This window comes from Mixophyes fleayi, chromosome 10 (genome assembly GCF_038048845.1).
Source record: "Mixophyes fleayi isolate aMixFle1 chromosome 10, aMixFle1.hap1, whole genome shotgun sequence".
NCBI lineage: Eukaryota > Metazoa > Chordata > Amphibia > Anura > Limnodynastidae > Mixophyes > Mixophyes fleayi.
This window is the reverse complement of record NC_134411.1, coordinates 87,236,151-87,248,298: the sequence shown is the minus strand read 5'-3', so window position 1 is coordinate 87,248,298 and position 12,148 is coordinate 87,236,151.

Genomic DNA, 12,148 nt, shown 5'->3' with positions numbered 1-12,148 from the left:
GGCTGCGCATGCGCAGACCCTCAGGATGGAGGACGACCACGGTTCCTAAATGTCCGGGAAGAGGCACTCACGGTCCGGTGAGTGACACATCTTCTCTAGCAGGGGCAGGCTTCTTTTTTGTAAAGAAGAAGGACGGCTCTCTCAGACCGTGCATTGATAACAGGAGACTAAATGCCATCACGATTAAAAATCGTTACCCCCTTCCTTTAATCTCTGAGCTCTTTTACCGTATTCGAGGGGCACAAATCTTTACTAAGTTGGACCTCAGGGGAGCCTACAACCTAATTAGAATTTGCAGAGGAGACGAGTGGAAAACCGCATTTAATACCAGAGACGGCCACTATGAGTACCTGGTGATGCCGTTTGGGCTCAGTAACGCCCCAGCGGTCTTTCAGGACTTTGTGAACGAGATATTTAGGGATTTTCTCTACCAATCAGTGGTTATTTATTTGGATGATATCCTAATCTTTTCCCAAGACCTGTCTACTCATCTCATGCATGTCAAAGAGGTGTTTTCTCGTTTACGTGCTAATCTCCTATTCTGCAAGCTCGAGAAATGTCTTTTCAATTGCTCTCAAGTACCCTTCCTAGGATATATTGTATCAGGCTCCGGCCTTCAGATGGATCCAAGCAAATTGGAGGCTATTCATAATTGGCCTCAACCTTCCGGTCTCAAGCCTACCCAGCGTTTTATTGGCTTTACGAATTATTATCGCCAATTCATTAAGGGGTTTTCTACATTAATCTCTCCTATTACTCTCCTCACTCAGAGGGGTAGCCAATCCAAGTCTTGGCCTCCAGAGGCTGTACGAGCATTTCTAGCCATTAAGGAGGCTTCTTGTCTGCACCCGTCTTATCTCAACCCGATCAAAATAAACCGTTTTTCCTAGAGGTGGACGCATCCTCCATTGGGATTGGAGCAGTACTATCCCAAAAGAATTCTGTAGGCCTTCCTGTTCCTTGTGGTTTTCTCTCCAAAAGATTTTCAGCCAGTGAAGCCAACTACGGGGTTGGGGACAAAGAACTTCTCGCCATCAAGACCTCCCTGGAGGAATGGCGCTATATGTTTGAGGGGGAGCGCTTTCCCATCACAGTGTATAAAGATCATAAAAATCTCACCTACTTGCAGTCTGCACAATGTCTTAACCCTCGACAGGCCCGCTGGTCGCTATTTTTTAACAGATTCCAGCTGATACTAACTTTCCGGCCCGGTACCAAGAATTTGCGTGCTGACGCATTATCTCGATCTTTTGACTTCTCCGATGTCTCGTCATCTATGGTTGCCAAACCTATCCTCAATCCTTCCACAATTGTAGCCTTGACCAATTTCAATTTCAAGACTCCTCCTCCTGGTCGTTCTTTTGTACAGGAACATCTACGCATTAAACTCCTAAGATGGGCTCATAACGCCAAATTTGCTGGTTATGCTGGGGCTAAGAAGAAAGTTGCTCTTCTATCTCGCCTTTATTGGTGGCCCTCATTGCCCTTGGATGTCCTGAAATTCATCTGCGATTGTGAGGTCTGCGCCCAACACAAAATCCCGAGGAGACCCCCGGATGGTCTTCTCCATCCTCTGCCCATTCCGGACCTTCCATGGCTTAGTATCAGCATGGATTTCATTACAGACCTTCCTGCCAGTCATGGCTTTAACACCATCTGGGTGGTGGTGGGCAGCTTTTCGAAATTAGCCCACTTCATTCCCCTCAAGGGATTACCTTCTGCCTCCCAGCTGGCTCTCCTGTTCAGCCGAGAGATTTTTCGCCTTCACGGCTTCCCAAGGGACATCATTTCTGATCGTGGAGTCCAATTTGTCTCCCAATTCTGGAGATCCTTTTGCAAACAGCTTGGGATCAGCTTAAAATTCTCCTCCGGGTACCACCCGCAAACTAATGGGCAGACTGAACGGACCAATCAGGACCTGGAGGCATCTCTGAGGTGCTACTGTTCGGATCAACAGTCGTCCTGGAGTGAACTTTTACCCTGGGCAGAGTTTACCAATAATAACCACCAACACGAGTCCATGGGTAACTCTCCCTTCTTTACCATCTACGGGAGACATCCCATTCTCCCCACCTTCTCTGATCTTTCGGATTCCTCGGTACCTGCTGCGCAGAATATGGTACACAATTTTTCTCAAATTTGGTCCCAAGTACGTTCCAGATTACTACAAACTTCTGACAGTTACAAACACTTTTCAGATCGGCATAGAAGGAATCTTCCTGTACTTCGGGTAGGAGACAAAGTCTGGTTAGCTACCCGCAACCTTAGACTTAAGGTTCCCACTATGAAATTAGCTCCATGCTATATTGGACCCTTTTCTATCTCTCATGTGATCAACCCTGTCACCTACAGACTTCATCTACCAGCTTCCCTGCGGATTCATAATACCTTCCATATATCTCTGCTTAAACCACTCATTCTCAACGAATTTTCCAGCAAGACCTCTCCACCTCCTCCTGTCAAGACTATTCGTGGTGAAGAATTTCTGGTAGAACGCATTCTGGAATCTCGTATCTCTAGAGGAAAACGCCAATTTCTCATCCATTGGAAGGGCTACGGCCCAGAGGAGAGATCTTGGGTCTATGAAGAGGATATTCATGCTCCACATCTGTTGGCAAGATTTCTGCGGGATTCCTGCACCACCCGAAAGAAAGAAGGGGAGGATACTGTCAGGTGCCGTCTCCGCGCTCCCCACAGGCACCGGAGATGGGCACCTTCTCTCCGCAATCCACGTCCTGTTGCCTAGCAGCAGATCTCTAACTCTACTCACCTGTCTGCAGCCAGCATGTCTAAACCGCCTAAATCTCCCTAACCCAATCACAAGGCACCTAAGAGTACTTAAAGCAGCCTCTGACACCTGTCTAGTGCCAGAGTATTGGTTCTACCCTGCTCCAGCATTTAGTTTGCATTCCTGTTCCTGAACTCCTGTGTATAGACTCCTTGGCTTGTTTGACTTCTCTTCCGGATTACCCTTGTACTTCGCTGCCCGCACTGGTATTGACCTTTGGACCGTCCCTGACTACTCTTGCCTACTCTCCGTGGTACCTCGCTTCCTTGGTTTCGACTCGGCCTGTCTGACTACCCTATTCGCTGCACTGGTGAGTTCCTGGGAGAACCGCGACCTGTACGCAGCCAAGCCCAAACCTCCTTGCGGGGGTCCCTGGTGAACACCGGTGGTGTGTTAGACTCCGCGCCTCTCAGGTTAGAAGTGCTAATACCAGTCGGTGATATTCTCTGTGTAAAAGTGTGACGCCCCTAACCCCAAGCTTACTCAGGGTCTGGTGTAAGAAAGGGGTAAATTTAGCTCTGCGGACATATTAACTGAACATTTTTCATAGCCAGAGACCCTGCTGTTGATTATGCCCCGTTTCATAGCAGAGTCAACTAACACAGTGCAGGAAGCTGCTGGGAGGTACATAGAGACAGCGAATACTGTGCAGGGAGCTGCTATGACGCACACAGAGATGGCTAACACTGTGCAGGGAGCTGCTGTGAGACACACAGAGATGGGTAACACTGCAGGGAGCTGCTGGGAGGCACACAGAGACAGCTAATTTTGTGAGGGGAGCTGCTGTGAGGTACACAGAGACGGCTAACACTGTGCAGGGAGCTGCTGTGAGGTACACAGAGATGGCTAACACTGTGCAGGGAGCTGCTGTGAGGCACACAGAGATGCTAACACTGTACAGGGAGCTGCTGGGAGGCACACAGAGACAGCTAACACTGTGCAGGGAGCTGCTGGGAGGCACACAGAGCCAGCTAACACTGTGCATGGAGCTGCTGGGAGGCACACAGAGACAGCTAATATTGTGAGGAGAGCTGTTCTAAGGCTCATACATTCAGTTGCCACTTTATTAGTTACACCTTTCATTTGCTCCCAAAACAGCCTGAAGTCTTAGAGTTTGTCCACGTTGATATGATAGCAACACACAATTGCTTGCAATTTTTTTCAGCTGTACATTCATGCTGTGAATTTCCCATTCCACCACACCCACATGTGAATAAAATGGCCACTGAATGTAGCTATTGGGTTGAGATCTGGTGACTGTGAAGGCCCCTGGATTACACTGACCTAATTGTCATGTTCGTGGAACCAGCTTGAGATGATGTGTGCTTTGTGACATGCTAGAAGTAGCTACTAGAAAATGGGTAGACTGTGGCCAGAAAGGGATGCACATGGTCAGCAACAACACTCAGGTAGGCTGTGGCATTTGAATGATGCCCATTTGGTATTAAGTGCCCTTATGTTGGCCAAGAAAACATTCCCTTACCATTACACCATAATCACCAGTCTGCTCCATGGCCAAAACGGGATGGATTCATGGATACATGTTGTTTACAGCAAATTCTGACAACACCATCTGAATGTCGCAGCAGAAATCAAGATTCGTCAGATCGGGTGACGTTTTGGTTTTGGTTTTGGATGTGGATTACCTTTGTGTTTTGGTTTTGGCAAAACCACCCTTGCGTGTTTTGGTTTTGTTTGGTTTTGTTTTGCAATTTTGTTTAAAAATCAATTTTTTTGGGGCCTAAAATAACCTAATTTAGTGCTTCACCTGTTTCTTGGATAACTAAGGTAATTGTAAAGCTAATAAATGATGAAAAAAACTGTTTAATTCCTGGTAGGCCGTCATTAATTCTACACACAAACCAGATTGTCTTCCTCTCCATCTATGCCTACTGGCAATGCAGCCATCGTCTTTGGGTGTATATTACACCCTACATTTATAGTTAAATATATAAAGAAATGGACAAAGGCAGTTTTGTTTCTGTCTGTATAGGCCCCCCTCCACTTGTAGAAAATATTGAAAAATTCAGCCGGTATAGACTGTACAATATGAATTCAAATGGACAAAGGCAGTTTGGTTTCTTTCTCTATAGGCCCCCCTCCACTTGTAGAAAATACTAAAAAATTCAGCCGTTATAGACTGTACAATATTAATTGAAATGGACAAAGCCAGTTTGGGGTCAGTCTGTGTATGACACCCTACCCTTATTGAGAAATTGCCAAAACAGCAGCCTTTCAAGACTGTACATGATCTAGAAATGCCCCAAGTCCCTTTCCTATTTGGGGGTAGATTGCACCCTACACTTATACTTATAAGTATACTTTTTTTTTGGTGTGTTTTTTTTCCCTGATTTAAAAAGACAATGTACTTTTACATAGGCTTTACCAGATGATGTACAGGGAAGACTACCATCAGGACTGGTGACAGCACCTGCTTGCTGATTCTGCTCATGTGTGGACTGCTTTGAATCCATTTTAATGAGCCCAAACCACTTGTAGTGCAAAATATCCAATAGATACTGCTGCTAAATATGACTTTTGGCAGCCAGAAAAATTATTGCTTCACACTGGGGATTATCGGACACCCCAAAGCACTTGTAGTGCAAAATATTGAAAAAAAAAAAGGCCTCCTCTCTTCCTGCTCTAACAATTGCTAATAGAATTGGTAATAATAATAGAATTGAATATAATAGAATTTAATGAATAAAAGAAAGAATAAGGTGTACAATTATTGCTCTGTCCCTGCTCTAATACAGCCTGTGACCTAGCCCTGCTCTCTACCTCTGTCAAATGGCGATGAATTGCTGTGTAGGCGGGTATTTATGCATTTCAAATATCGCGAGAACCGAGCTCTGAGATCCGACTACGTCACAATGACGTTTTGCCTCGATTTTGATTCCTAATGGGGGGGGAGAGTACCGTGCCTGCTCTGCTCGGTACTCGGATAGGCGAAGTTCGGGTGGGTTCGGATCTTGGGAAACCGAGCCCGCCCAACTCTATATACAATACCCAGAGCACCCTAGTGACCGATATACAATACAAAGAGCATCCTAGTGACCGATATACAATGCAAAGAGCATCCTAGTGACCAATATACAATACAAAGAGCATCTTAGTGACCGATATACAATACAAAGAGCATCCTAGCGACCTATAAACAATACAAAGAGCGCTGTCAAAGAAACGTCCGCGGCGGTGCTGTATTGTATTATAATACAGCACCGCTGCTGTACAGTACAGTGCCGCTATGTAGGGGCACTGTTTAGCCCCCGTTCTTCATGGAGGGGAGGGGTTTCTGGAGAACCAGAAACCCCCCCTGCGTGCATCCCTGCTAATATACAGACCATGCTGTAATGCAAGAGGAGCAAAAGCAATTTTATTTTGTATGTATGGAAAATACTTCCTGCTTCTGCATGCAGCACACAAACACTGTGCAGCTTTCATTTTACAAAGCAATTTAGGGCTTAGCTAGGCTGAGCCCCAACCCCAACTCTAAGTCTGTTCGCACATTTTAATGTTGTCCCCCCTGCAGTGCAACTTGGTTTTGACAAAATTGCACCTTTAAGCTGGATTTACTCCTAACTAGATCAGCCCCATAATTAGGCTCTACCACAGTAGAGGAGGTTTTACTTGTATGCAATTAATTGTGCCAGCAGTGGACAGTATTTGGAGACAGAGGTCATGAGAAGAGAGTTTAGCCACAGTATTGTATCTTTTACTCACAATGCACTATAGAAAGTTCTGAGAAGCATAGATAAGGACAGAGCACAGGAGTGTGGAAGAACTAAAGATAACTGGAAGGTGTTACACCAATGTATGCTTAGTATAACATAAATAGTGCTCATCACCATCTATTGATGCATAAGAAACGCCCAATTATATGGTATAATAATGTGAACACAATACGGAACCAAGAGAGATAAGCATCCCTTGACCTCAAAAGAAATTACTTCCAAACATCAGGGTCCAGTAGTGCTGTCACAGCTGATTAATACCAGCAAGCTAAACACCCCACTATGAGCAATATAAGGAAAACAAGCTCAAGTCATACACCTATTATTCACTGTGAATGTCATAAGTGTGCACAGGAAGCAGATCTGGGGTTGTGATGAGAAGGTCCTGGGACCACTGTCTATTAGAAAAATTAAACAACTTGTGGGTAGAATTCATGTTCCCTTTTCCTGTTGGCACCACTATGATGGACTGAGTGGTTTCGATGCCATACCCAGTGGGTAGGGTCTAATGTCATGATCTGTAATAAAAAAAAAAATCAATATCTCAACCATATGACTTAGCAGTAAACACATTCATTGTGTTCCTTCATTACAGGAACTTACCTCCTCGCAATGTCGTCAGCTGACGACTGCCCTGTAATTCATTTGAGCAAACAACCTGGTCCTTAGAGACAGGAAGAGACGGACAAGTTATCTCCTTGTCTTTCCCAGTGCCCATGGGAATATCTCATAGTTGTAAGACACTTCTATTTCCTCCATGCGAGATACCTATGGAAAACACAAGACTAGTTTGATGGCATTTCTTGGTAGTTTCTTGCTCTCACGTTAGGTATGAACTATACCAGTGAGTCTCCTTACATACACAACCAGGTCAGTTCAGTATTTCCGTAACCACTTCATGTCCTGAACTCTAGGCCCTTCATGACTGAGCCAGGTCCCAGGTTTTGGGAAGAATCAGTTTCCCAGTGATAACCTATTTTACCAAAGCAAATGTTATATTTTTCCTGAGATAAGACTTTCTATGGTATTTTGGATTTTTTTTAAAGTCTGGTATACATGTCAATGTTAGCAAAAAAAATAATAATTTTAAAATTCAGCTTCTTGTACCATTCAGTTATACCAACCCCTTGTTATGGCCACCAGTGAGGCATAAACTTGTAGAACTAGGAGAAGAGGTCTTCGCCTATAGCAGCCGCCTTTCCCGTAGTGACTTGTTCTGCTCACAGGTACTCGGATGCCCCCAGGACTTACACTCAGCGTAGTACAAGTTTACGGTCACACGGCAGCACACAGGTACAGGAGGTAATACACGGAGTAGGGACTGGCAAGAGATCCGCAGACTGGACAGTGGTGGTAATGTCCGATTAGCCAGACAGCACCGGCAGAGATGTCTAGGTACAAGCAGGGTCAGGGCCACAGGCAAGCTTCAGAGTCCGGATACAGGCAGAAGGTCAGGGTCACAGGCAAATGTTCAGAGTCCGGGTACAGGGTGAAGGTCAGACATGTAAACTGTCACCTACACAGATAAGCACAGACACACACATACATAAGCACACACAGGATCAAACACACAGACATGTAAACTGTCATATACACAGATAATTACAGACACACATAAATAAACACACAGGATCAAATACACAGATAAGCACAGACACACACATACATAAGCACACACAGGATCAAACACACAGACATGTAAACTGTCACATACACAGACAAACACATTCTTACCTTCTTCTTCTGCTGCCTCCTGCATAGCACCCATGCTGGCCTTGTAGGAGGAAGGGGCGGGGCCAAACTGCCGGCAGAGAGCTGTGCTCACACCGCAGGGGACTGACTGGGAGATGATCGCAAGCTACAAGCAGTAGTGGCTGGTCCCGGGAGAGGGGCCAGCCACTGTAAGCATAGGACACCCCAGGTTGGACAGGGGTTTCTGGGAACTAGTAAAAACCCCCCTGAGTGCGCCCCTGCCCTATTCATATTAAATTAAATTACACAGTAAAAATAAGGCTGTCAGTGTTCAGAGAGATGCATGCATGTTTCATTAAACAATCAAGGAAAAAAATTATTCATTTTTAAAATCAAACTATTTAAAATATGTAAATTACAATGTCCCCCCTCCCTCCCCCTGCTACCGGAGACAGCGCGTGCCTTCCTCACTGCTGTGTAGGGCCTGTGCTGTGGCAGAGGCAGGGTTAAAAGGCAACCTTTACCATTGGCACCCTCAGTGGCTCTCTGAGGAGGAAGATTCATCTGTGTTTCTTCGCCAAAATTTTCCTCCCGCGTGATGCCAGGATCTGCAATGTAAACAACATGTTATGAAATCCGCATTTGAATAATGCAGTTTAATTGAAATACAAAGCGAGGCAGAACGGTTCGCTTCAGAGATGTTAGCCCTTCAACTATTATTTACCTGTCTGTAATCAAGTTAATTACTATAATAAAGGTGTATTATGTACGGGATATCTTGGGCATACCTTGGCGTCTTTTATTTCCTTTATTTAATTTAATTTTAGCTTTCATTGGAATATTTTGATATCTCGTTATGCTAAATGGATCCAGTAGATACCGCTAGGCTTTTGTATTGAAGTGTAGTATGCAATTAAATAACACCAAGGGGGAATTCAATTCCCCCATAATACCATCGCGATAAGTGTATTACCGTTAATACGGTAGCTTCAACTGGGGTGGAATAGTCCGTGGCTGAGCCCAATAGCAAAATGTGAGTCTGTGAGCTGCAATGTAGTTTTGCCAGCTGCTCCAGGCTGGACTCAGATCTCCAGACTTTTCTTTGTCAATAGGACCTAACAGTGCGTTCTTGCTCATGCTGGTTCTAGTATTATTTGCCAGTGGTTGGACGGGAGATAAGTGTAAATCGCCCCCTTGCAAGAGTTGGAGTCAGCTGCGTCCCAGACTTGTGCTGAGCTGTATTTTTCAGTGGAAGAATGTGGATCCTCCTAAAATTGGTTTGATATTTTATTGTGAGCTGCAAGTAAAGGTAGATCCTCTGTGTCAGTAAAGGGGTCAACTGGGTACTGAACTTTGCTCCGTACTATATTATGCAGAAAAGAAACAGAGTTAAAAATGTATATCTATCATGCTCGCCTCCAAGACTTCTGCCGTGCTGCCCCTAATCTTTGGAACTCCCTACCCAGTCTCACTCGACTCTCCCCCAACCTTCAGTCCTTCAAATGCTCACTCAAAACTCACCTTTTCAAGCTCGCCTATCCTACTACCTCCTAACCATTATATCCATCACCTTCTCTTCCTTGCCTGCCACCTCCATCTCTTCCCACTTGGTCCTAATGTCTCTCACCACCCCTCCCTCCTGAATGTAAGCTCTCACGGGTAGGGCCCTCTCTACCTATTGTCCACTGTCTGTTCCCTTGTATGTCCCGTAATGTATTTTGCTGCACTCTGTGTGAGTCCCCATAGTATTACTCACACTCATCTGTGCTACTTATATGTATTAGCTCATCTATTTGTTACTTGCTTCTGTATCCGGTGCTACGGAACCTGTGATGCCTTATAAATAAATAAATACATAAATAATTAATAATAATGTCAGCCTTTGGTAATTCCAACAACTGTTGGAATTCCAGTGTAAAATACATATATTGTCAGGAGCCTATGGCAGTAGACCGGAGGTAATGCAGTTCCTGCGTTTTAGCCTATGGTCGCTGTCACATATGTTGCGCCTGCCATGATCCTGTACAGCGAGGCTCAGATCCTAACACTGAAAGAGCTGGTGTCTGGGGGTCCTGAGGCCCTGCAAGTGTTTCTGTAGTGAGAGCGGGTTTGTAACGATTATGTATTTTTGTTACTTTCCCTTAATATTCAGGTATGACAATGTATATTGTATGTAACCTTTTAATGTAATCTCAACGTGTGCTTTGCTAGATGACATGAGTCTGAACCTATGCAAGTGTCAATAATCTTTTGAAACTAGCCAGGCCCGGGATAGATAAGGATCTCAGAGGAGTTTGGAACCCCAAAGTTGTAAACCATCTAGTCACTCATGCAGAGCAGAGGTGAGAGATTCTCTGAGGTACCCAAACATTTATCGTAGGGATAGATAAGCTCTGTGTCATTTTGGGAATCAATCTGACTTAATTGAAAATGTAATTCCTAAGGTGTAGGTGAAGAGCCTGTAAGAAGGGTTTAAAATCTGTGTGCATTTTCATGAGGGGGTCTATCAAGACTGAAATGTCTCATTTTTCTCAATTATGTTCCCTCACACACACCAAGGGCTAGATTTACTAAGCTGGGGATGTTGCCTATAGCAACCAATCAGATTCTAGCTTTCATTCTACAAAATGACAGCTAGAATCTGATTGGTTGCTATAGGCAACATCCCCACTTTTTCAAACCCGCAGCTTAGTAAATCTAGCCCCAAGTCTTAACTAGTAAGTAGTGGCTCTGGTTTTATTTCCTATTTTATTTTCTGAAACTCATTTGTACAACTTATTGTATGTCTTGTTCTAAACTTTTTTGTAACTAAGTCTTGGAAACATTTTTCAGATTACATAAATTTAATTTTGTGTGTTCTCTGTGATTCTTTGTGAACTTACAAAGCCCAGGGAGGCTCATGCTACATGTGTATGTAATTTAAGTGTGAAACATTAATTAAGTGGTTTTGATGAACCTAAGGACACAATAATAAATCCTTTGAGGTGGCAGAAAAGGTGTATTCATTGTCAAGTGACTAAGGTGACACCAGTCACGGCCAGCTGTTCAGATTGCTGTATCTGGGACAGGCTGGGCGTTCGTGACAGGGTTCCAGGTTTTCTGTCCAAGCTGGAGGTCGGGGAGATTCTGAATTCTGTGACTTCTCTACAGTGTGGGGAAGAGGAGGTGTAGATGTCCGATTCAGTGAACTGTTTCTCGGTCACTTATTTACCTGAGATCTCAGACGTGGAGATGAATCTGCTGGTGTATGGGTGACCGGCTTCAGTTGCATTCAATGGCTAACGCCATCCACAGATGGCATTGCATTAGACCTGTCAGCCATGATTGGCTACAAAGGCGCTGTAAACACTACTTTATGTTTTAACACTCTTGGATGTAGAACATCTAGACCCATTTCTTATATGCATTTTTTTCTTTTCAAACTAACAGATATGGCACAAAAGGAGCAATTTATTCCGGCAATAAGTATAATTTTATAAAATAACATGTTGCCTGAAAAATATCACCAAAGATATCGGCCTGGAACTCTTTCTGCTAATGGCATTCTGAGAAACTTGATGCATAGGGTGATGCGATAACAAGTCCTAACACCCAGGAAAATGGATGTTTTTCCTTTGGCCTTTGATACATTCTATTGCATTTAATAAATCATTTTAGTTTAGTCCACTGTGTCTGCCCTCCCCTATCAATTTCCACATTAAAATATGAAGAGAAATAATATATTTGCCCAGTAATCTTTACATACCTGTCAACAGTCATGAATGTCAGCACTGTGAAAAGGTATGGCCTGCCATAAAAAGAGCATGACCTCACCCAAAATGACCTGTTACTATGACATGTGCCAGTTGGTGAAATAAAGATGCTCTGGCTATTCCAATGAACTTTCATGAAATCCTTTTATATTGTTAGTGATCTGTTGTTACCTGTTCTCCAC